The sequence below is a fragment of the Phasianus colchicus genome, chromosome 7 (genome assembly GCF_987193195.1).
Source record: "Phasianus colchicus chromosome 7, bPhaCol1.hap1.1, whole genome shotgun sequence".
Lineage (NCBI taxonomy): Eukaryota > Metazoa > Chordata > Aves > Galliformes > Phasianidae > Phasianus > Phasianus colchicus.
In genome coordinates, this window is record NC_143442.1 from 8554233 (window position 1) to 8579541 (window position 25309).

Genomic DNA, 25309 nt, shown 5'->3' on the forward strand with positions numbered 1-25309 from the left:
CACTCATGTCCCCACATTTGCTTTTCCAGCATAAGGGAAAGCTTATCAGGATAGGAAAAGTGTTGCATATCACCACGTGATAGTTGTTTAGGAGTGAGAAACCCTCATATTCACAAAAACATACAGGCCTGAGGTCACCTTACATGGCCATATCCTCTTCCTCACCAATACATAGCTCAGTGCTTTCAGTCCCAACTTTCAGAACTCCCAAAGAACCAGCCTCATCTCATGGTGGTTGTCTACTACAGCTAGCAAAGAATTGTACAGCTGTGCTTATCATTCCCTCCCAGCACCAATTAAAAAGATGTAGTTAAGCAAAATTCAATTACACTGTCATGGATAAAAGGGATACAATTAATTAGAAAGGAATAGTTTCCCTTAGGATTGCTGTTATTTCCAGATGCCTGTCCCTGACCACTTCTTGTCCAAATCAGAAGAGATGCAGGACAGTTTGGGTCATCCCTAAGTCACCAACTCACATATGTCTCCTACTGGGGAGAAAACTGAGCATTCTGTCAACAGGCAATGGCCAGAGACCATTAGGTAAACAAAATGATGTGCAGATCTCACAGCCCTGGAGCTTTAGATCACAGAAGATCACGCTGAGAATATGTTTTAATAAGTCAGGAGTATTGATTTAACCATATCTCAGTGTTGGCATAGCTGTCAAACCACAAAAACAGCAACATGGAGGGGAGGGCTGCAGGTTACCAGTGGGGTGTGATGGCAGGCTGAATGCGATATTTATTGCCTCAACAGAAGTCACACGCAATTCAAAGTACCACCCAGGCACACAGGGATGCTGAAAAGCAAAACATTTCTAACTAAAAGTCAGTTCCTTCGGGTTTTATAGCCTCAGGTTTATGCTGAACACATCCATTACACATCTCACCCTAGCAAAATTATTAATAATTCCAGATGAAATTGTAAAAAGGCAATTTCGTTTGTTCACAGCTAAGATATCGTTCTGTCTGAGGGTTGTTGTTCTTTTTAAAAGTACATTAAAGCCATCATATTAAATGTCAGGTGTAATAAAAGAATGCCTTCTCTTCTCATCTTAGAGAGGTAAAAAATTGAATATGCATGCTGGGCATATCTAAAGATCAAACTCATCTCTTAATATATGGGTCACTAATTGTATTTTCATCCCTCTCTTCCGAAGTCTTCTGTTGCTTGCGAATTAGACTCAGAACTCATCAGCACAAATCTGTGGACATGTTCCTTAGCTTTCTCTGCTAAACATAATGGTTCTCTTCCATTTCTTCCATTTTCCTCCTTACTGAAAAGTAAGGCTCTGCTCGGAGGGAAGGGGCCAGGCTGGCTCCCACTGGCACTGGTGCAAAGCTGGATGGATACATGTCAGCGCAGGCAGCTGCTCTGCCATAACACCAAGCTGAATGTAACCCAAAGTATTTAAACAAACTGCTAGCGGTAGCGCCAAATGATTATCCATTTATTTCAGTATTTGTCTTTTTCAAATGTGACCTAAAATCTATAAGTAATTAGTTATTGTACTGGCTACAGTATCGCAAAATGCTTTGCTTCATTTTTTATTCAGACTCAGAGCTGCAACTCCAGAATCATTCCAGTCACATCAGCCTTCAAAGGTCTAAATGGGGAGGAAGGGGGGCTAATGCCTTAATATCTTTGAGATTTGCAGGAATATTTGAGGATTTTCTGGGGATTCAGTGCAAGATGAAAAAAGAAGAGTTTTGCAGGCAAATAGAGGAACTTATGCCTCCAGTTCAAAACGAAAGACACATCCAAATGCAGAGATTTAAATGTTAAAGTGCTAAATAAACATTGCTATTCAACAGTGGTCTTTGTCTTTTGAGTCCTAGGTTAAAACTACTTCACAGGGACTATAAAAGCTCCTTGCTCGTCTTTGCAGAAGCTAAATGAATTTTAGCAGTGCAAGTTCCAAAGTGAAAAAGAAATTTTACCTAAATCCCCTCCCAAACACTGAGGTACCACACAGGGGGAAGGCAGGAGATGACTTTTGGGACTGTAAGGTAAGTATGCCTTGTGAATAAGAAAGTAGTACACAAATTGCACATATCCCAGGGCCACCTGGTGATATTTTATGTAAGTACAAATAAGGAAGTAGTGATGTGAAGGGGCTGGTTCCACTCCAACAGGGTATCAAAAATGCAACGGCAGCTCTGCAATGACCTTGTATCTTGCTGCCTTAGGAAATCCTGCTGGAGTCAAGGGATTCAGAGAGCTTTCAGGCTTGGGCCATAAATCACTCAAGAGATGAATTACTGCCTTATTAGAGTAGCTTCATAACTGTAATTCCAGATAAGTGCACAATTAGTCTGATCTCTTCTGATAACATGCCAAGAGGAAAAAAAAAAAATGTCATCTCTTGCTAAGCTGAATGGCTATTCAAAGGCGCTGCAGCAAACTTTCACAGATGTTGAGGCCAGCGGGACCATTATAATAATCTCATCTGACCTTCTGTGTGGTGCATGGCAGAAAAACTCACCCAGGAGCTCCTGCATCATCCTGAAACTGCGGCTTGCTTACTAGGAAAGTGCCTTCTCTTGGTTTGAGGCTTTCTGAAGGCAGAGAAAAACCACCAATGAGAAGTCACTATGTTCTAAGAAACCACCACTTTCTTGGCACATGAGTTATCCTGCTAGCTCCCAGAAACTTCACTCTTAACCTGTGCTGGAGCACTGGGAGTGAGCCGAGGTGCTTGAGTTGAGTGTTATCTCTGGTACTGCGCAGGCATGCAGGAAGGAATAGCAAGGAGAACAAGCGGACAAGGTGGACAGGTAGACAAGGTGAACACAACAAAAAGATGGTCACAAGGGCATGTGAGCCCTTCTCTTACCCACTGCCCAAGCAGACGGACAGGAGACCTTGCCGACTGCTCTAGCATTGAGCGGCTGGGTGAAATAATGGGAAATGACTGCTGTCATTAAAATGTGCTCTGCATAGCACAGTGCTGGTGACTTGTCTGTCAGCCTGATGTGGTCAGTCCTGTGCCCAGAGTGGTTTTAATGGGCAGGGAGAAAGCTGCTCTTTCTTCCTCACTGTATTTTTTTGGTTCTCAAATTCATTCAAACTAGATTCACAGAATCACAGAATTGCCAGGGTTGGAAGGGACCTCAAGGATCATGAATCTCCAACCCCCCTGCCACACGCAGGGCCACCAACCATCCCACCTAATGCTAGACCAGACTGCCCAGGGCCCCATCCAATCTGGCTTTGAACACCTCCAGGGACGGGGCATCCACAACCTCCCTGGGCAGCCTGTTCCAGTACCTCACCACTCTCTCCGTAAAGAATTTCCCCCTGACGTCTAACCTAAATCTCCCTTCCCTCAGCTTAAAACCATTTCCCCTTGTCCTGCTGTCACTCACCCTTTCAAAGAGTTGATTCCCCCTCCCCCAGATTCAAGACAGAGCAAGAGTTTTCCTTCATACAGTTAACTCCAGAAAGCCCACAGTCAGTTTTTGGAAGACTACTGTACCCGGGAAAGGGGCACATGCAGACAGAGGTGCAATCACACTTGCTGGAGTTTAGGGAGAAGAGTAATGCTTGGTACATGCTAAGATCAGGCTGGAAGTGTCCCCTCTGGTTTTAATTCTGTTTGGCATCCAAAAAGGAATTACTGGAAGGTTTTTGCCAGCTGAGGCTCACTTGAGCACTGGGACTGCGCTGCTGTTCTGGTGGTGCATCCTTCTGGTTTTAAAAGAGATGCACTGACTTCATGGAGTGGCGACACGAGGAGCTTTGTGGGTGTGGAAGGCTCTCAACACACTTCTGAAGCGCTCCAGTCATTTTCTGAGTGGAAATAGGATCAAACTAAACTTCAGTGGCACTGTTTGGATGAGTAACAGCTAATTCCGATTACCCATGGCCCTGAGATGATGATCCCAGGGCTAAATAACAAGGGCATATTTCCCAGATCTGGGTAAAGACTGTTGACTTAACTTGCAAGGCTATAAAATTTCTCCAGTAACAAGCAGGGACAGACTCCTGTAGCGAAGCTGGAGGGACGGGAAATACCCTGTCTCTGAAGATTTAGTTATTTCTATCAGCCTTCAATAGCTGCACAGTGCTGTAAGTGGGTCTGCCTGCAGTTAGTAGATAGATGGGTGGAGGAAGAATACCCTTCACTTCTCGTGTGTTTATGTTCCAGAACTGCAAGGCTAAGGTGGGGAAGTCCCCTACTTCCAGTTTATTTTCTTCAGAGGCCCTTTCAAGACACGAGTAGGGCACGAGAAGGGATAGAAGCATCTCTTTTCACCACAGGCTACTGAGGTCACAGTCCTCTGGGGTTTTCCACCTCATGGACTGGGAAATGTGGGGGGGAAAAAAATCACTTTTTCAACATTTTCTCTCTATTGCTCCCGGATGTGCAGTGCCACTTCTGATTACAGGCCAGCATGTCACTGCGGCCCGCTCCTGCATGACGTGCCGTGACCCCGTGGGGCAGATGCAGCGCACTGAGGAGGCGAGGATGAAATGTGTGGTCTGGGTAAACACGTGGGGCTTGGCTCAGTGAGGGGGTCCTGGGTGACAAGACTTCAGCAAAAGGCCTCCAAGCATCACCCAGCACGGGAGATGGAGCAGAAAGCTGTGACCTGGGTCACATCTGCAGCTGGTAGAAATCAACATTGCTGTGTTGATATCTGGGGAGCTACGTGGATTAGCTCCTGCTAAGAATATTGCCTCTTTTTGTCCATTTCTTGTTTTGCACAGCCCTCTCAAGCACTGCTCAGCTCTCACAAAAGCTGTCATAATGATATGCTACATTCACTTCAACTTTAAATGTATTTTCCAAGTGCCAGTCCACTGTCCCCAGTATCTTCTCTCACACACCTATAAAAAACATTCCTTTTGAGCATGGGCACTTCTCCAGTGGTGGGGTGAAACTTATCCTCTACATAAATTATAAAACCATGGAATCATTTGAGTTGGAAGGGACATCTAATGGCCATCTGGTCCAACTCCCCTGCAATGAACAGGGATAGCTACAGATAGATTAGGTTGCTCAGAGTCAGGTCCAGCCTGACCTTGAATGACTCTAGGGATGGAGACATGAAATCCATGATGAATCAGACAGGCTGCTGTGCAAAGGCAAAAGCTTCAGAGTGAGCATCTCTTGAAAGATTCCCAAATTTGCCTCATCTAGAAATACATGACACTACAAGAGTAAGGAGTAACGTGGATTTTGGACCCTGACATGCTCACTGGACTATGAGCACTTCTTTAGGCTGTGCTTTCTTTATCACAGAGAATCCAAATGAAAATTCCACCAGGATGGGTTTTTACAACAGGGAAATAGCAAAAAGGTTTCTTTAAGGAAAAAAAGGTCATAAAATTCATATCCATATTCTTCATGGAAACACTTTTGTGGCCATTCTGCATCTTGTGGCCAGAATGAGAAGGAACAAGCAGTTCCTATGTACAATTTTATTCTGTTCCAGGAAGCTAAGTGAAAGGAAGAGAGAAATGGCTGCAGGAAGGCCTTGTGAACACCATAGTTGTGTTGGTCTGCAGGTGTTTTATGTAAGCTAGATAATAAAATGAGGATTGAACTCTTATTAATCCAGACTGAATCTCAGCCAGACACAGAGCTGCTGTTCTTACAGACACAGACTTCAGAGCTCCTTCTCTAAACCTTGCTTTTTGTCCAGGATCCTAAGCGGGAGCTCCCGCACAGTCCTAAAGCCTGGAGTGATTTTCCTTCCCTCCTAAAGCAGAGCTGGGGCTCAGCATAGGCTGCTGGCATGCAGCGTGCTGGGATGGCACCCTCCTGGGCTCAGTCCCTAAACCAGACCCCACGTGTGGGCAAGAAGGGAGAGCTGAACAGACCTTCCTCATTCTCTCTCAGGGCATGCGATGCCCCTCACTTCCTGCAATACCAGAGGAAGGGAAAAAAAACCTGAAGAAATATAAGAAACATCCTCTTACACAGTCTTTGCAGGGCACACAGGACAAGCTGTTGAGCTGGTGACACAAGTAGAGAAGGAAAGACAGAGCTCTGCTTTGGCCAATGTGGAGTACACACGTTGAAGTGGTTATCTCCCAGGAATTCATTTATGGTGATTACTGAGCTGGCTGGGTCCTCCTCTGACATTTACTTAGCAACATTTGGAGCTTCCCTTAGAAGCTCTTTCTAGGGGTTAGACTAGCAGTGAGTCAGAAGCTAAGTGCCTCCTGGAGCCAGACTTCTCTGTTGCTCTGAGTCCCTCTCAGCTGTTATTGCTGCACTCATAAAAGAAACGCTACTCCTCTCCTTGAAAACCCAGAATCCACTTAGGGCCATCACTTAGCACAGCTCCCATCAGCTTTCTCAGCTGCTTATAGCCCTGAAGTAGCAGCCAGAGCTGAACGTTGCCAAGAGGCCTCAGGGACTTTTATTCCTTCACTACCTCCTTTTCACTGTCAGTAGCAATGCTTTGGTGGGCAGTTTTCCAGTGAGGGAAAGGTCACTCAGTCCCCATTTTCCCACCCCCTCCCCACACAGACACATCTGAGGGCACATGTGAACTCTCCATACATTGAACACATTTCTGCTAGTTGCCCAAGCGTTAGGGATGGACTCTGTAGTGGAAATGCTAAGTCACAGGTGATTGAGCACCTGGTGGGAAGGCGGGCCAATGCAGGGGAGCTCAGGTGCATGCAATGCTCCTGAGTGACCAGAAGGGGTGGATCCTGGCTCCACCCCTTCCCAGACCTCATTTAAGGGTTGGCAGGAGAGGCAAAAGTATTTTGCTGGAGATCCCCCTGTTCCTGAGGTCTTCTGAAGGTAAGAAATTTCTTTCTCTTATTTCTGTGCCTGCTGCTGTTGTATTTGAACAAATTCTCACTTGCTGCAGCCTAGGTTATTATTGCTGTGCTTTCTGTTATGCTACAGACTCACTACTCCTGATGGGCATCAATCTGGGGCTCTGCTCTTGCATGTTCCCCTGAGCCTGTTGGGCAGCACACACTACCTGCCCACAAGCCCTGTAGTGATCCCCACCCTGACTTTGGTGCAAAAAGCAGCAGAGGCTCTCCTACGTTAGTTATTTTAACAAGACATTTTAATATGAGTTGCAGTGATTATTAAAAACTGTAATGATTTCCACGCTTGTGGCACAAAGGCATTATAATACTGCCATGAAGAGCACTTTATCTGAGCCTCTGGATTGCGGCTTTTGCCCACATTAATACTTCTGCAGTTTAACTCTGATTACTGATGTTTCTCTCTTTACCCATCATGCTGGATGCAGTCCCATGCTATCCTTCAATTCTGTGGTGTACAGCAATGAAGGATGCAGAGTTAAAAAATCATCCAAAAAATGTCAATACATATACAGAGAACTGCTTAGAGTTCTCATTCATGTTTCTTAAAAAAGAGGTGTTTTTGAATAGAAGAAATTTCTCCTCTGGTGCAGAAAGGCTCATTGCCTAGCTGAACTAAATACCACAACTAAGGCTTTCTAACAAAGTGTTTGTGAATACTTTTCCACACCTTCAGGATTATTTTCCTCCTATTCATTTGCACGTTTTCTGCTCATCAGCTGTAACTGGTTCCAAGATATTCATATGATAGAAATTTATAAACCTGATGATAGCTATCATTTACTCTTCAGGGAGGAAAACTCATATTTTCATTGCTCTATTGATACTTCTGACCTTTAGTTTTCCAGTATTCAGTCTTTTTCACGTGAAATCTTGGTAGTAGACAGCACTTGAAAATACTGCTGTTACTAATCAGAGGAAGTCTTTTTTAATTTTTTAAAAAAGCACCTTGTTTGTCTTGCATGACACAGTGTTATGTTAGCCCCAGTCAACACAATAAGATGAAGAGAAGCAGGTGTGTGAGGATGGTTTAGACAGAAAATATTTTAATCACAGCTGAGAAAGGAAGAGCTCAATGTCAGGTTTACACAAACTCAGACAGGTCTTCAAGCTGGGGTAAATAAACGCTGGTCTGCTGAGGTCAGGATGGTTTACACCCACCAGTACTCTTTGTGAATCAGGTGAACACACAAAATCCCTTATCGTATCATTTTCTGCAGCTCTCACTGAAATCAAGCGAAATTCAAGGTCTGAGAGAGGTCTGGAGGGCTGCTGGTATCTTTCAAGGAACAGCTACCTTCAAGTCAGAAAAGAGTGCAAGTAAATGGTGAGAAGAGAGCATCTAGGTTTCAGAATGGACAAAGGAAAAGATAATCCAAATGTACACCACAAGTAATGAGAGGGAACATGGTGAACATCCAACAGACTGTCAAAATCATCCATTAATATAAAACCAAAGGAACTTTTTCATGGAGTCTGGGCAGGAAAAAAAAAAAAAAAAAAGGAAGCTTGCTACAAGCCCAAGAAGTCTTGGCAACTTGAGTATGAAAACTGGAGCAGTCAGAGGCTCTTTCTGTTCTGTGGGAAGTAGGAAAAAAACAAAAAACCCAGAAAATCAAACCTTGAAAATAAGACAAAACAGGAATTTCTGAATTTGGTTGTTTTTTTTTTTTTTTTCCCAAAACTGAAAGAAAGCATTTTATTTTTTATGGAAAGTGAGTGCTATAGATTTCACCAAGTTTGCATATTGTTGAAGTCAATCTCCTAGCAGTGCAGAGGCTGTCTCAACCGTGAGGAAAGCATACTCTAGGCAAAAGTAGCCAAACAGATGACTTAAACCCACCTGGCCCAGTGTTTATCTATATCAATGACTCCAATTTCGTCCTGGGGACCCAATACCCACAGTGTCAATAAGGACTTCTCAACATCCCATCTACTTTCTAGAAATTCTGCTGTTGGTGACCATCTGTCATTCGGAAAACACAAGAAGGGGGATTATTAACAGACTGGCAGAGAATACTGGAAAACTGGCAATATACTTTACCAAGGACAGATGTAAACACAATGGGGATATTGTTTTGAAATTAAGGGAAGAGCAGGAAATTTCACAGTGCTCTCCTGAGGTTTCTCTCCTTACCACACCAGTGGAAAAAAAGCTGGCAAGTGAGAAGACTAATTACAGGGAATAAATCTACCATTTTGTGGAATCTCCCCTGAGGTCTGCTCTTCTTCCATTACTGCTCGATTGCCACCGTTACTGAGCATGAGATGTATGTATCTGCTGCTGCTAAATGCCACAGATGCATCTCTATTATCCTTGGAATCATAAACTATTTTTTCTAACAATCAATTGCCCAATTCAGAAACAAATGGAACGAGCTCATTCTGTCTTACTCGTTAGAATCCAGCACCAATTCTACTGGGACTAAGACAAAAAGGAAAACGCACAGAAATAGCTTAGAAGAACTAAGCAGGGTACTTAATCACTTCAGTAATTCTGCTTCCTGAATTAAAGAAAAAAATATTTCACAGATGTGATGTTAGGTTTTTTTTTTAAGTGTCTTAATCCTAGTTAGAGAGATTTCTGTTTAAGACACCAACAGCCAAAAAAAAAAAAAATCTCCAAAGCCATGTTCATTGCAGAAGGGGAAAATATGCAGAAAACTGCCAAAAATGTCATCCAAGGAGGGAACCTCTCCCAAGATTTTGTCTGCACTAACAAGAGTTTGCTGGCACTTTTGAATGCAGATGTGTCTTTGGCTGGCAAACCTTCTTCGTTCACAGTAAGAGACGCTCTTCAGCTGATGTGAATCTGGGTATTGCTGCTCCTGATAGCATCAAAATGTCATTAAAAATCACGGCTGCCAGCACCCAGTCCTGTACCCCGCAGCCCTAGGGAGTTACAAAGCAAGTGGTGGGTGACCGCCACGTCGAGAAGGTGTAAAACCCATGTGAGCCAAGATGGAAATGGGAATGGAGCTCGTTAGCCAGCCAAACCTGCAATTAGTAGGGTGGTGCTAGGTGAGAGGTGTGATTCACGAAGTGGTGGCTGGTTGGCATGGCTCCTGTCCCTCTGTGCTTGCTTCTTTTCATCACAACTCTTGAGAACTGGCCCAAAGCTAACTGAATTAATGGAAATACTTTATCAGCTTGAACAGACTTCAGATCTGGTGCGATCACAGTTAGCTTTTCATGGCATTTTATCCTTTGGTACAACCTTAAAGGGCCTTACATGACGACTGTGCTCTAGAGATTTTTCAAGTCTACTCTCATCATTTCCAACAGAGACTTTCCTTCCTTCCTGCTGAGACAATCCTGAGTTCCTTGTGTTAATAATTAAATAAGAGCTGTGTATCGGGAAGGGGAAGTGACAAATCTGCCAAACTCGTTCTGAGATGTTTTGACAATCCACAGTCTGAAAAGATTGTAAATGAGGGACTGGTCTCTCATTACACTCCCACTCTCTCATGCTTATCTTTAAACATAACACGGATTACGCACCATCCATCCCAGAGACACATTTTGATGTCATAACAATAGTTACGATGCTGGAGTACACAATACTTAACTGCAGACACCTTGGCACCATGATTAACAACCACTCCTGCCACTGTACCTTCCAGACGCTCATCCAAGGAAAATTTGTCCCTATTAATCACATCCAAGCATTCATGGCTGAAATGCTCATTTGTATTGAGAAGATTTCTAACGTTCATCCTGAATGCTGTGTGTGGCTGCTAACCTTTCAGTGGAGCCCACTGGGAGTCTCTGCTCATTTGTATACAAAATGCGTTGGATAAAAGGGCAACTAAACATAATTTACCTGGAAGTGAGGTTAAAAGTGGTTTGCCAGCTTGATGGTGTTTGGCTAGAGAAACAAGACATTAATTAACATCTATCCATTGATTAATACTGACTAGCTCTTTTTCCTTCTGCAAGATTTAAGTAGTCTTTTTTGTTTTTTAGTTACATTTTCCCTAACCTTACTGCCAAAGTTTTTGGTCAAACGTGAGCTTGCTTCTGGTCTGATTGCACGGATAAAGGGAAGATTGTGAATCTCCATTATGGACTGCAAATGCTGCTGCTCCAAGACGCCCTACTGTACAAAGTGAGATGCCCAGGATGCTAGTCCAGCACCACTGAAAGCAATGAGCCTTGGCACTGCCGAGGAAGAGCCTCTGTCCAAATCCACGCAACCAAATCTAAATAAATACCCAAATCCCTGGTTTCTTCCAAAGACATTGTGGATTCTAAGGTGGCAGCCTCCTGGTCCCATTGCAGCTGTGACATAGGATCTTCATGTGTACTGACTGTCCCAAACACTGCACTGATCCCACCGGCAGAAGTTGGGCTGTTTTGCTCTGAATGAGAGTGAAGCCCTGGCTCCTGTTTTGTTACCATCTCTGTCTGTGTGTGACATGAGTGGCAGTGTCCCTACTACCAGGATGTTCATGGAGAGGGAACCTGACATCCACTCATCCTCTGAAAGCGCTGCTCATGGTTAGAAAAAGGTTTGTTAGCACCATCTCCAGACTTTCCTCCAGAAACTTCCTTCAGGCTGGGCAAAGCCCTTGGAAGTGATTTCTATCACAAACAGAGCAGGTGGGAAAAAATCTCCAGGAAATAAAGGCAAAGCCTTGAAGCTGCATCTGCCTTGGCAGGCTTCGAAACACAGCTCTTCTCTTGGATATTTTTCAATGGTTCTGTTAACTGCTGGTTATTAAAAAGTGACCACTTTTATAACTTAAAAGATCTCTTTCCAAATTGCTGTAATTTTTCTCAGCTGCTACAAATGTGTTTTTTCTTCTTGAATTGAATTTTCCATAAATAAAAGACCCTCTGCAACTTTTAAATCCACTTTGATTGAAAGTTTTAATAAAAAACATTTGGGGCATCCTTATTGTCCTTTTCTAGAGGGACAATGCTTGCTTGTTTGTTGGCAGGGTGGAAATGCTGGCAGTTAATGGCAGCTTCAGGAATTTATTTTTTTTTACAATTGAAATTCCAAATATTTGTACAGAGGAATCTATATCTCCAACTATATAAATATTAAAACTTGTTTAACTGTAAAAGATTTCAATGAAGTGAAGCATTATCCTTGCCAAAGCATCTCAATCCTGGAATAACATAAGGTATTTTAAAAGGCCTTCCTTTTATTGTGTGCTTCTCATGGTAAACACCAGAAATGGGCAAAGAAATGTTACGCTTTCTCTGTTATAGCGTGATGTCTGATTATGGCACAAAGTCTCTACATTTTTAGTAAAAGTTCACTGAGATATGCAATTTTAGGAAGGGGAGGGGAGAGGCAAGTTTAAAAAAAGCGACAGAGTCAAATATGACAAGTGCTTTCAGTCACTTCACAAGAAAAAAAACATGTTGAACTGGTTTGAGCATTTTCCCTTGGAAATTTTCTTTTCTCACTTCCCAGGGGATGACTTTGCACTTCAGAGCAATTCTTCTCATTTCCAAGCTGACCAAGCTCTTGCAAAGCAGGTGAAACAATCCCAGCTGCAACGTGATTTTAATCACAACAAATATTCCAAAAACATTTCAAATACTTCACGTTACTTTTTTTTCCTTTGGTAAAAAAAATAAAAAATAAAAAAAGCCCATTCCAAATAGAATGATGCCAAACAGGAAATCCATAAATTGTTTGTCTGCCTCTAACTACAAAATAAAGATGCACAGAGAAGCTCATAGGAGAGAGGGTGCTATTAGTGAGCATGGTGGCTTGGTGACTGAACTTGCTGATGAACAGCAGCTTGGGAGTTTGGTTTCGCGTGAGTCACTGCATTGCTGGCTTGTTTGGTTTTTTTTAAGAATATATCAAAACAATGCTCTGTCCCATATGGCCTGCCCATCATGGAGCAGTAACCTGAGGATGTCTTGGCCCACCTTCTATCCTCCTATCTCTTAACCACCGAACTAGACCAAGCATTCAAGGAATCCAAAACTCAGACCTGGCCCAAGCAATTGGCAGTACGCACTTCTTCAGAATTGGAACTAGATGGTCTTTGAGGTCCCTTCCTACTCAATCCATTCTGTGATTCTTTGATTCAATTCTGTGATCTCACTCTCAGCTGCTTTGCAGAAATGTGTTTCATTCTTTGAGCTCCAGAGTCCCCAAGAACATCTTTAAAATCATCCCACCAAGTTTTCTGTATCTTAAATACTGACCACAGATGAGACAGCCTCGACACTGAGAAGTTGTTTCATGGCTCAAATGCTTCCAGCACTCCCATTATCTGCAAAGGGCTTGGGATTTGCTCCTCAGCACGCATTTTCTGAGCAGGCAAGAGGAAGGGCTGGTTTTCTAAGGCTCAGGTGAGAGATGACGCATTTCCTTACAACAGGTAAAGAGACAGATGAGAATATTTTGATATGTGGTCTAAAGAGAATAAATTATTTTCTTACAATTGAAGCCTGATGTCTTCATGAGGGAAGGAAGATGCATTTGCTGCATCCCTTTAAGAGCAGAGATTTAGGGAACTCTGTGAGCGATAGGTCATGGCCTCTATCAGCCTCATTGTGGACACAGGGCAGACTCTCCTGCCAACACATATATACCCATGCACATCATGCCCATCTGTGAACAAACTGCAGCTCTTCCAGGCTCATTGCTCAGTCAAAGAAGTCCCAGTTTTCAGCTGAACTTACCACAGAGACCTGTTTCCCTGCCAGGATCCATTTGTCTGCCCCCAGTTGCTTTGTCTGTGCAGATGTTCAAAATCAAGTCTGTTTGCTATGGGGAAAATGTAATTTCTGCACTCATTCTGTATAATGAGTAAGTGAACTTTGCTTTCAATCCCTCACACTTTCTTTTTGGTATCGCACCCCCATCCATATAATAAAATTAATGAAAAAGCAAGAGTCCAGCTCACCTTCTTGTCCAGTTTGAAACCAACATTCTGGATGGCAAATATTAAACCCCAAGAAACCCAAACAGCTCTTCAGTTGCCAAGGTTGACCCCTTACAAGCCTCAGGGGTTAGTGGGGCCAAATGCCCACTGGTGCTCTGGACTGGGTGCCCTTAGCAGATGCTTGTCATGACTGAGCAGCTTCTGGCCCTGCCAAAAAAACTACTCTTCTGTCACTTGTATTTTATGAACTTCTACAAGCTGCCAAGAAAGAGATTTTGACTAAGGAGACAAGAAGACAAGAAAAATGACCCCCACACCCCATTTTCTCATTCATCCTTGAGTTAATCAGAAGTGTTTGCAAAGGACTTGGGCAATCCAGCCCACGCTGCATTTTGAGTTTTGCACACCCACGTAACCCCACAGGTATACAGCATCACCCAGGGCTGGCTCTCTGACAGAAGGGCCCACCATAGCCAGAGCTACAGTTTTTTAGAACCACTCTCCAATTAAGTTAAAAATATTTTTTGCAATAGCATAATTCAGAGCCTGAGGCTTAAGTGAAGATTTCTGAATGCCAAATAATCCATTTATTAAAAATAAAGAAAACATCCTTACTTTATCACCTGCTATTCCAAGGTAAGAGATTTATACCAAACCTCTGCAGAATGCAACTACAGTGACTACAAATGGGATTACTCACAGGAGCTTTTCATTTGTAAGTTTTTCTGTAGAGCTTGAAGGTCACACATTAAAAAGGGCTACAACCTCCTTCAAAACAGCAAGGGAGAATGCATTACCTTCGCTGCTGCTGCTTAAGCAAGGAAACAATAAATGTCTTTCTTAACTAGTATAAATCAGTCTGTGCCAATGTTTCACAAAATCACTTGTCCTATTCAAGCACCATTTTGCTTGCTCGTCATTGGGAACCACAGCACTCTGCCAAGATGGACAGGATTAATTCAGCAGCTCTGAGATGGGAAGAGTCAACACAAAGCCTTCTGGAGGCTGAGCTCTGACATGGTCAAGTGAGAGGAACCTGTGGTCCCTTCAAGGATCCCCCTCAAGTCTCCCAAGTTTGGAAAAGCAACCCTGTGCCTCGCCAAAGAAAGGCAAGGTGGGGGGAGCTTCTGTGAAGACATGGAAGACATCAAGAGCCTGATTTGCACCGCTGGCAACAGCTTCCAGCATCTCAAATAAAGAGCCACAGGCATGCAAGCACTGCAGGGCCAAGCAACGTGCTCTCTTACCTTCTTTCCTCCACCTTGGGATGTTGTGCTTGCTCTTCTCATTCCGGGCAGGGATGTGGTGGAGGTGGTTCAGGAGCAAAATGAGCTTACCTTGTTCTCTGCATTCACTACTTGTGGCTCACAGGACCTCGGTGCCAAAAATCACACATCCAAAGAGATCTTTTTATTCTGAATTATTTTTCAGATTTCTTCATTATCTGCTTCAGCACATCTCAGTGACATCTACCTTTTAAGAATGTCTTAATTAAAGGTCAGATTTTCATGACTTTGAAAGATGGCAATGGAGGCAATGGAGGTGTCACGGGACAGATACTCTTGCCACACCAAACATTTTTTATGTCTTTTATTTGGTCACTCAAGACATACTCCAACCCATTGTACATGGAGCCATGTGTGGAGATCCCTACAGCTGCTATCCACTTTGTCTCTCCTGGTTTGCTTAAGTAGGGTGCAAAATAAGATTTTTCTTGGGACAAGGAGTAACTTACTCTCCTGCAGTTCTCATTGCTTTTGACATTCTGACATGCTGGCTTTGTTTTTGACTACTGTAATTCCAACCCTGTCTGAGGGAAGAAAAGGTGAGGTGAATGGAAAACCTTGAATGATCACAGATTGCAACAAATGGTTATAGGGCAGCAGCATAGGTGGGCTCTTCTGCTACAGTTGGATTGTTCATTTGGGTGATATCAATGGGAAGACCACAAATAGCTCTGGGACAACAATGTGCAGCCTAGGACCGTGCCCTGTGCTTACTGAATGCCCTGGATAGGCTCTCCCAAATAGCCAGGAATGATTATCCTGCACCCAGGCACTAGAAGGCATCCAACAGTGGGAGGAAATTTGGTCTTGGCTGGCTGGGCTGACCCTCATTAGTCATGCAAGGGCTGCTGACTTCCAGGAGTCCCCCAGACTTGGCACTCGTGCTCCTGAGAAGCACGTGGCTGTCTCTTGTGGCTCTGGGGCGTAGGTCATCTCAATTTCTTGGCATCTTCATCAGGTATCACATAATGACACAGGTTCTAAATACTAAATAAATCATGTCTTTCATAAGCATTTATTGCTCATTAGTTTGGACATCGAGCTAATGAATAACTCATTTGTCTTCTAAATCCCTAATGACCATTAATTACAGAATTTACCCAGCCTCCTTAGAAATGAGAGTAAGAAATCAGCTGTCAACTGTTCATAAATGTACACAAAAAGCATGGCTGTTTTCAAGACTCCAGGATGCTTCATCAGGGCACTGCAATCACTCACCGAAGTGCTGCTCTTTAATTTCCAGTTTGAAAGCCTCAGAGCTTCTCTCCTGGCAATTGTTAAGTGGCTGAATGATTGCTCCCCACTGACAAATGAAGGGATGGCAGGTCGCAGGTGTTTATACGCATTCATATAAAGTAGCATGAGGCGAGTCAGTGCTGCTTAGACATGTGTGTCACCTCTTTATATTAACAAAGAAAAATACCACAAAAGGTTTCAAGTGTTTTGCTTATTAAGTAGTTGACTGATTGCTCCAGACTGGCAACTGACACTGTGAAAAGCGCCAGGTGCTGTATGGCAAACTGGAGCTGCCCAGCTTCCTCTGGGGCTGGCAAATTAGTCACTGGTACGAAGAGAAGATTAAGTTTTAGCTGAATTAAATACTTCAGACTAACTGTTATGTGACCTGTTCTTGCCAACCCAATATCCATCCTGTTACAGAAGGAGCAGATCTTTCTAGTCTGCGAACAGCAGAACCGGACTTGGCTGACCACTTGAGACACAAAGGTTTCCATGGAGGCAGACAGGGCATGGCACAATCAAGTGTCAGGTGAGGAAGACCTTCCTTGTGTTTACTGGAGCCTGCTGTTCAAAACACCCAGTGGTGGTGGCCTTTGTTCTTGTTCTTGTGGATAAAACCCTTCCCCAGTCACTCTGTCCATCCTCTTCTAGATATTTCTGCCTTTACATCATTTCCCTCCCAGCCATTACTTTCTGGAGAAGTCCTGTTCTTTTTAGCACTCAGCATATGGCAACCTTTGCATGCCCTTTGCCAATTTTCTTGCCCTCCTCCGTGCATTTTCCAATAGATGAACAATGCTATTGATTTCACTAGAAATAGTACAAGCTTTCAGTTTGGAATCTGTTGGTTTCGTGCTTAGCTTTAAATATCTTCAGAAGTCACATACACTCAAGTAATTTCAGTCAGGAGATGGACAAGAAGGTTTTGACTGAATCACTACGTGTGTGGTGCACAAGCTACAAAAGCATTGCCTGTGTGAAGATTGGGTTATCTGGATCACAGCTAACAAGATCTTATTGATAGAAGATGCAATACCCGGCAATCTACATATTCAAGTGTTGGCTAATGAGTAGAAATGGAAATTTCTACTGGCAAAATAATGTATTCAAAAATCATATTAGATGCCATCCTGCCTCCAGAAAACACGTATGGGGAAAATTTCTTCTTGAAGAATTTAAATATTTATTTATTTATTCTTAATTTCTCAACCTTTGAGGTCAGCTAAACTCATGCTTCAAGGCTTCTTGCTGTAGCCCCCCTCACAGCCATTGTCTCAGCACACCGAGGTGACCTGACAGAGGAGCTGACCCACGACAGGGTTTTGCTGCAGCCTTTTCCCTGGCAGACACCTCTGCCTCGTGCAGGCTCTGCCATGGGACGTGGTTGGGCAGCATGGTAGTGGGTGTTATGTGGTATCTGAGGTGGGGTTTTAACCAAAAAAATTTTAAATGCACCCCCAAAAATGGCAACTGAGCCACCTTTGTGACCTTGTTCATTCAATTGCAGAGCGGGGCAATGCTCAAGACCTCTGTGTCTTTGATGGAGTGCAAAAAAAAACATTTCCCAAGTAGCTCTACCTAATTAAAGCCTCATTAACAGGAGAATTGAGTGTCCTGAGCCATGGGCAAAGCCAGGCTGTCACAAGCAAGACTTGTGAAAGGCCATGAATTTCACAACCTCTACTGCGGTCAGGTTATAGAGCCAGTCTGCAGGAGATCTCATGAAGATCCATCCAGATGCTGTGTGTATACAAACGCACCTGGAGGTATGGCTCTACATTTTCATGGGTGGGGTGACTGACATTTAGCTGATGCTGTTCCTGTGGGAGCAGCCCAGCTATTTGTTTCTCCTCTACTCCAACTGCATGAGCAGCTCTGCTCTCATGCTCATTGTGTTGGTGCTGACTCCAGCAGCTCCTAACTGACAAGCTGGGACAAAACAACAATCATGAAGCTGGCTTGAAGAAAAATCACAGGGCTGAGTATTTCAAAACACCACTACCAATGAGTAAATGCCCTGGACTCGTTGCTCTGAGTTTGCAACGCCTTGGTGAGAGGCACAAAACAAATGCAGAAAGCAAAGGCTTGGGCGTATACAAAACACACACATGATGAAGCCAGTTGGCTCCCTGGGGCTCTGCCATGACCTTCCCGTTCCTGGGAGGGCTCGTCGCACCCCTGCTCCCCCCCAGCCTTTCCCACCCTTCAGCAGAAATTTAAAGAAAAATAAATTTGCGTGCAAGCAGAAAGAAAGTTTTGGGGCATGGGTTTGGCTTTTAATTGATTAATTTATTTAATTAATGGCCTTTCATTTTATTTTTCCCTGGGTTTGTGCAGCCATCTCCCATCCTCCAAGGCACACACCAGATTTGCAGGAGAGTGCAGGCCGGTGGTGGAGGTAGGTGTTTGGCAACAGTGCTTACGTGGGGACGTGTGCTTGCTCCTTGCACATCCTTGCTGGGGCGGCATCGAAGAGCCAGAAAGTTTCATCATGCCCAAAGAAAAGAGCAGAGTAATGAAAGGCTGCTCAGACAGTGTGGCAGGGTGCCAAGGTAATAAATCACTGGAAGGGAAGTAAAAACAAACAGGAGTGAAAACTTCGATTTGTGCTGAATTTCAGACTTGCTTTGTGTTAAATGTAAAAGCATTCGGTGAGAGCAACTCCTTATTTTTATGCAAAATTTGAAATTTTATTCAATTTCTCTCCAGATATTTTTTTAAATCTAGGATGATTTTGACAATATTTTCGCAAGAGGATTTGTAAACAGTGCATCTAAAGAAATAATAATTTAAATAAGATTTTTTCTCCCCAAAATGCTTTTTAAGATAAAATGCTATTCTCTATTTAATGTGAAATGCAAAAAGAAACATCATTCAAATCCTCTTAGCAGAAACCCTGGTCACAGTGTAATGAAGGGGATTTTTTGTTCTTGGTTACAATGGGAACCAAGATTAATCACAAAATTTTAAGAAACAGCTGTATTTTTGGCTGGAGGGGAGGGAGTTTAAAAATAAAGTTGGCATAAGGATGAAAACAAAAGACTTAGGCATTATGTTTAGCTAATTAGCTAATTATCCTGTCCTAGCAATTCTTCTGTCTGTACAAAACTAAACTAGTCTTAAGCATGTGCCAAGTATTTACAAAGAATAGAGCTTACAAAGAAGAGAGGGATTGACTTTTTACATGGTCTCGTAGTGATAGGACAAGGGGGAATGGCCTTATACTAAATGAGGGAAGATTTAGGTTAGATGTTAAGAAGAAATTCTTTACTCAGAGCTGAGGCACTGACACAGGCTGCCCAGAGAGCTGTGGGTGCCCCATTCCTGGAGGTGCTTAAGGCCAGGTTGGATGGGGCCCTGGGCAGCCTGAGCTGGTGGGTAGCAACCAGCCCACAGCAGGAGGTTAGGACTGGTGGGCTCTATGGTCTCCTCCAACCTAAGCCATTCTATGATTCTATGATTCTGTGTTTATCTGTGTAATACCTTTTTCGATCCCTCTTCTCTCCGTAGACCTACTGCTGGTGGATCCAATGCACCTATGCTAAGGATGGAAGCCTAGCTTGGAGGCAAAGGGCTTGGGGTGGTGGCCAGATATCCACAAGGATATGTCACAAAGGAAAGCTGGGACTGTGATTTGGGAGCTTGAAGTCAATACTTAAGTCATCAGCATGGACCAAGTTGAAGCCTGAGAAAATCTGAATAAGTGTAGAGGGAGAAGAGGGGCCAGGATAAAGCTGTGATGTTTAAGGTCCCTTCTAACCCAAGCTATTCTGTGGTTCTATGAAAGCTGGAAAGACAGCTAGGATCCTACAGAGGAGATGCTCACAGCTGGCACGCCACCAGAGAGACACAGGAGCAGCCAGCCTATACTGCTGGTGGGGCCTAGATCAGACAGAAGGTAGGTCCACAGGCAGCAAGCAGGCACTTGGACCATGACAAGGCTTGGCCTCTGGCCTGTCTGGGCCTCAGTTAGATGCTGACTCCTGTATCCTTCCCTTCCAGGACAGCTATTTCTGCCTGCAGAGGAGCACCTGTAGCAGGTTGTACCATGTACCTGATAGGTACCATTCTGGGCTTTCAGATCCCACAGCCTTCCTCAATGAAAACGGTGCTGTTTTGACAACCTGCTCCCCAGCCTCCTGCGCACTGCAAGCTGCATGGATTATTAGTACAGTGTGTCAAAGTGAATATATCATGCAAACTTCGCCAACCCACACAGATTAGATGGGGTTCACCCTGCCTAGTGTAAGTTTGATAGTGTATGGGAATTGTTGATCACAGCCTGAACTTCTGATTGACCACCTGAGGCAAGTAATGAATCAGCCACAGGAACACAGGTGAAGGCAATTCACCTGTGCTACCAGAAGGAGTGGAGCCTGGCTCCACCTCTCCTAGATCCCATTTAAGTGCTGACTGCCACTGAGGAAGGATCTCTTTCTGGAGATTGCTCCTTGTGGAGTTTATTGTGAGCCTACGATGTCAGTAAGCATTTTTTTGTTTATTATCTTTCCACCATGATAATCCTATTTAGCCTAACCTTTATACACTTATTGATTGTATAGATGTGCACGATGCCTTGGTTGGGGTTGGCTGTAATAGCTCCTGGTAAAGTGATACTGTAGTAAAATTAACAGGGGGCTGCAGCAGGGTGGGATGTTACCACCATCAACTACCTGCGTCTGCCAAAGGTGTATCTGAAGCAGTCTGCAAAACTCAGAGTGGACCCCAGTACTGGGGCTTGGCTCCTGTGAGCACATCAGCCAATGCGAAGAGGATGCTTCCCATTCCTTCATCTGTGCTGGCTGCATAGGGATACATCTCCACATGCCTTCAGCAAATGAGGATGAGCAGAGTCTGTAGTCCAGGACCAGCGCCTTTTTGCTAGCCACAATGAATCAATGCCTACTGTTTCTGTGAGGTCGGTTCCTTGTGCCTGATCCACTACATAAATGCAGTGAGTTGTAATGATTTCTTAAAACCGTCATTCACTGAAGCCCAGAGTAAAATACCTCTTGTCCTTCCCTGTGATGCTTCAGTCCTCAATGATGTGAATATAATGTTTTTAAACAGGCATTTTCCCATGACGCTGTTTAGAAATGTTCTCCAGAAAGAGTCACGCTCTGATTTACAGCCACACTTTTGCTTTCAGCATCTCTGTCTAAAAGCCTGTCTCACAGGTTTGATTTGCGTGTGGCATGTGGTGCCCAGCAGCACTTTGCTAATCAGTGCATCACCAGCGGGCCCGGAGCACGCTGAGCAGTTTCGTCATCACTGGTTCAGGTGCAAGCAGAGCTTTGTAAAAGTTTAATGAATTTGACAGCATGCCTATGAAATGGGGAGCGAATGGACTCTCAGACACGGCCTGTGTTTGTTCAGGTCTTCCCAGGCTGATGCTGGCCTGCAGTGGGAGCAGGGCAGAGTTTTGCCTCTAGCATTGCAAGATAGATAGATTCAGGCTGAATATTTGGAAAAATATTTTCTCAGAAAGAATGGTGATGCACTGGCACAGGCTGCCCAGGGAGTGATAGAGTCACTGTCCCTGGAGGTGTTCAAGAACTGTGGAGATGCTGCAATGGAGGACATGGTTAGTGGGCATGGTGGGCGTAAGTTGAGGTTGGACTGGATGATTTTAGTAGTCATTTCCAACCTTAAAGGTTCTATAATTCTAATATATTCTGGGTCCCTTGGGCAGGGATGTCCTTGCAGGTCCCTCAATAGGACCAAGTCACCCAAAGTCACCCAGCAAAAAAATCAGTAAAAATTAGCAGTCACCCTTGGTACACAACAGATCTGGCCAGCACTGGGGCTGCTGTGCCAGCAGCTTTGCCTGCAGATAGCAGAGGAAGGCAGACAAGTCAGGAGCTTTTTTACACCCGTCATAGTTTGTTCATTACTTAGTTCTCACAAACTTTCTGCTTGTCTCTTTGCTCTCAGTCAGAGCACCAGCTTTCAGGGTGGTGTTTTGTTGTTTTTTTTTAAGCTTCCCTCATTTCCTTTCGTGGTGACAAGGGCTGGCACACTGCATAAAGACAATTTCATACCTGTTTATTATGTGGAATGACACACGCGTCTGTAACTGATTTGATGGGAGACAGTATGACAGATGTTTTACAGGATTTTCCATTGAAATAGTGAGCAAGAGGCTTACTAGCACGTATGGGACATATTTATATCCAAAACAAAAGGGCAGTAACATAAATAGCAAGAAGCCTTGCTTGTACACAGCTTTCAGCAAGTTTGTGCCAAGCGCTGGCTCCTAGCCAGTCTCACTTCTGGTGCAATCTGGCACAGCCCCACTGACTGCAAGCAGCTGCAGCAATCTGCACCAGGAAGAAGTGAGGGATAATTTTCTCAGTTATGCACAGAATTACAAAGAAGGGAAAACAGGTGATCTACAGAAAGCTGGGAGCACGTAGTATCTCCTTGTGCTGGAGGGGAAAGCTCTGGGCATGCCTGCAAGGGCTGAGCAGTTTGATCTGTGCACATTGCAGAGGTAGGTATTAAGGACACAACCATCTTAAAAGACACCAAGACTTTGTCATTCTTAATTTTAGCTTGCTTGTACTAAAAGCAAGATTGGAAATTGAGATGATGTGCCTGCATCCAGCACATCAAACAGTGCAGTTCTCTGTAAAGGCGAAGAAAAGTTAAAGATCTCCAATCTTTCTGCCAGCAGCAATTTTTTCACCCAAGCATTAGGAAGAAGAGATACAAAGATCACCTCCAGCTCTGTCAGAGCCAGAGAGGTCTCCACCTTAGAGCTATTTAAAACTGATTTTTTTGTAACTCAGTGACCAACATAAAAAATAACGTGTTCTCTTAATCATGCTCTATAGGAAAGACACCAGTTCCCTGTGGTATCCCCACAGCACCTTGCACCACCAAGCTCTGGGCTTAGAAGTTTATACTTCGATTCACCAAGAGGAGAAAGAAGAAATCCCCATCAAGAAGAGATGCCCATTGAATGACATTGTCAGAAGGCTGAGAATTACAATGTCCTGATCATATCACTTCACTTTTACCCTGGAAAAAAGATACATGTAACACAGAGAAACAAGTAAGGCATAAATCTTAGTGAGAAGTTCCCATCAATTTACATTCCTTTCTGTATCATGAGTTTTATGAAAGACATCATGAAGTTGGCTTGTTATGTCAAGACCAGTTTGTAAAAAGAAAGGTCTGGGGCTTTTTTGTTTCCATTTTCATCAGTGGAGGAATAAACTTCTCATTAGTTTTAGTTTTCTAATACAACAAGTACCTTTGTTGTCAGAAAATTGAGATAATTTTGCCTCCAGCTATTAAAAGCAATAGTAAGGAGTATCATATGCTTTTAAAAAAAATGATGCTGAAACAATGGCAAAACAAGAAGCCAGTGTAAGCAAATGGATGAGGCAACAAAAACTGAATGAGTTGTTTTCAAACATTTAATGATTACATGTCAAAGCACAATTTAAATGTCACAGCGCCTTATGTGTTCATGAACAGGAAAACAAAATGACTGAGAACTCCTGGCTAAAATAGTCTTGTTCCTGGCACTGATTGATATTCTTGAATGGAGGACTTGATGGATTATGATTTTTGCAAGAGAATCATTACACGCCAGGTGCACAAATAGAGAAGTACAGCTTGTTGACACTTCTGTGCAAAATAAAGCCATTCTAGGAATTTTGATTCATTATGTCTCTATTAGGAATCAATCCACCTGACCTAAATTTTGAATCATAAATCAGATGAAGAACTCTGACTGGATCTCAGCAAAGATTGTACATCCCTGATTTAACATCACTCCACTCTATCCAGTGCACCATTATTATTCTAAATTCAGTAATCGATGCCATATAATTTAGGCCAACTTGATCTCAAAGTAGAGACAAGAGCATTTCTACCCACTCATCTGCATAGGAATTTAATCATTTTAGGGTCATTATTAGGCTTTCTGTGCATGGGTTGTTTTCTTCTTATTTTGATGCTCACTGCTGAAAATATAAAGACACCCAACATCATGCCTAAGAATAGAAAAGGATGATCATAAAGCAATTTTGGAGACTTTTAGTAGTAGTGACACATCATTTTGTTTCTGGGGTACTCTCCAATTACAGTAAATGAGATTTGCTCAGCTGAGTTAGAGGCACCAATTCTCACTGCTCAGCCACAGCCCTTAAGAGGAGCCAGGTAGGTTTGTGTGATGCTGCCTGAAAGGCTATGACAACTGAAAACTTCTCCAGAAAAATATCTAGGAGCACGTAGGTCTTGCTGAAAGTCAAAGGGATTTACATCCAAGTCTGAGGTGTTTTTGAAATTATCCCCATTGGCATCAACTTGGAATTTGGTGTCAGTTTTAAAAGGAAAGATGGCAGCATTTTCTGCATAAAATTAGACAAGTTCATTAACCGTGAGGATTTTTTGTTTAACTTTGAGGAGCCGCATCACTCGGTCTTCTTTGAGCTGCAAAAGGAAACCCAGGGGTACGGCCCCAGCCTTTGAGCTACACATAGAAACAAAATGGGCTTTTGAAAGCTTCAAGCCCATGACAGCTGCGAGAGAGCAATAATTCAGGAAATGTCTTGGGTAAAATCAGCTCAAATGACTCAATGCTTTGTTTTATCATTATGAACATAAAGGAGTTTATTTTAGTTATCAACTGCAAATTCTCGAGGGGCTCCCCACAAGATTTGATAATAACATGCCTTGAATAGGAATGGCTGCAAGTGGCAGGAGAGTAGCAGTAGAAAAGGGACATTTTACTCATCAGTGTCAGTTCTGCCACTAACAGATGAGACTCACACTCTATTCCCAGCCCTCTCTCCATCCCCAGCAGTACAAGTCTCACCCAGCCTTCAGTGCACTCATCCCTAATTGTCAAGGCTGGCTATTTACCTTCCTATAGAAAGTTCCTCTCCTTGTAGCACAAATGGATCTGAACAGGAACATAAAGGCACCTGGTTCCTTCCTGACCCACTCTTTTATCCAGCATAATGGAGTGGATGGAGTAAGTAAGCAGAAATCTTACTTATTCTGTATTCTATGAAATAAGACCCTACAAACTTCCTTCTTATCTCCTAACACAAGACAGTGAATTCTTTTTGGACTTTTCTGATTTTTTCCAAGTTCTCATAC

The 25309-nt window shown here is 43.4% G+C and overlaps 1 long non-coding RNA gene across 1 annotated transcript; it reads left to right on the plus strand.

Annotated features, from left to right (window-relative positions):
• The first annotated feature begins 6745 nt into the window (after positions 1-6745).
• On the plus strand, positions 6746-23314 carry LOC116227288 (uncharacterized). The gene is made up of 6 exons (XR_004166532.2): positions 6746-6769; positions 16613-16721; positions 18530-18590; positions 19703-20090; positions 20195-20674; positions 23029-23314. It is a non-coding gene; the product is annotated as an uncharacterized LOC116227288 (long non-coding RNA).
• Positions 23315-25309: the final 1995 nt, after the last annotated feature.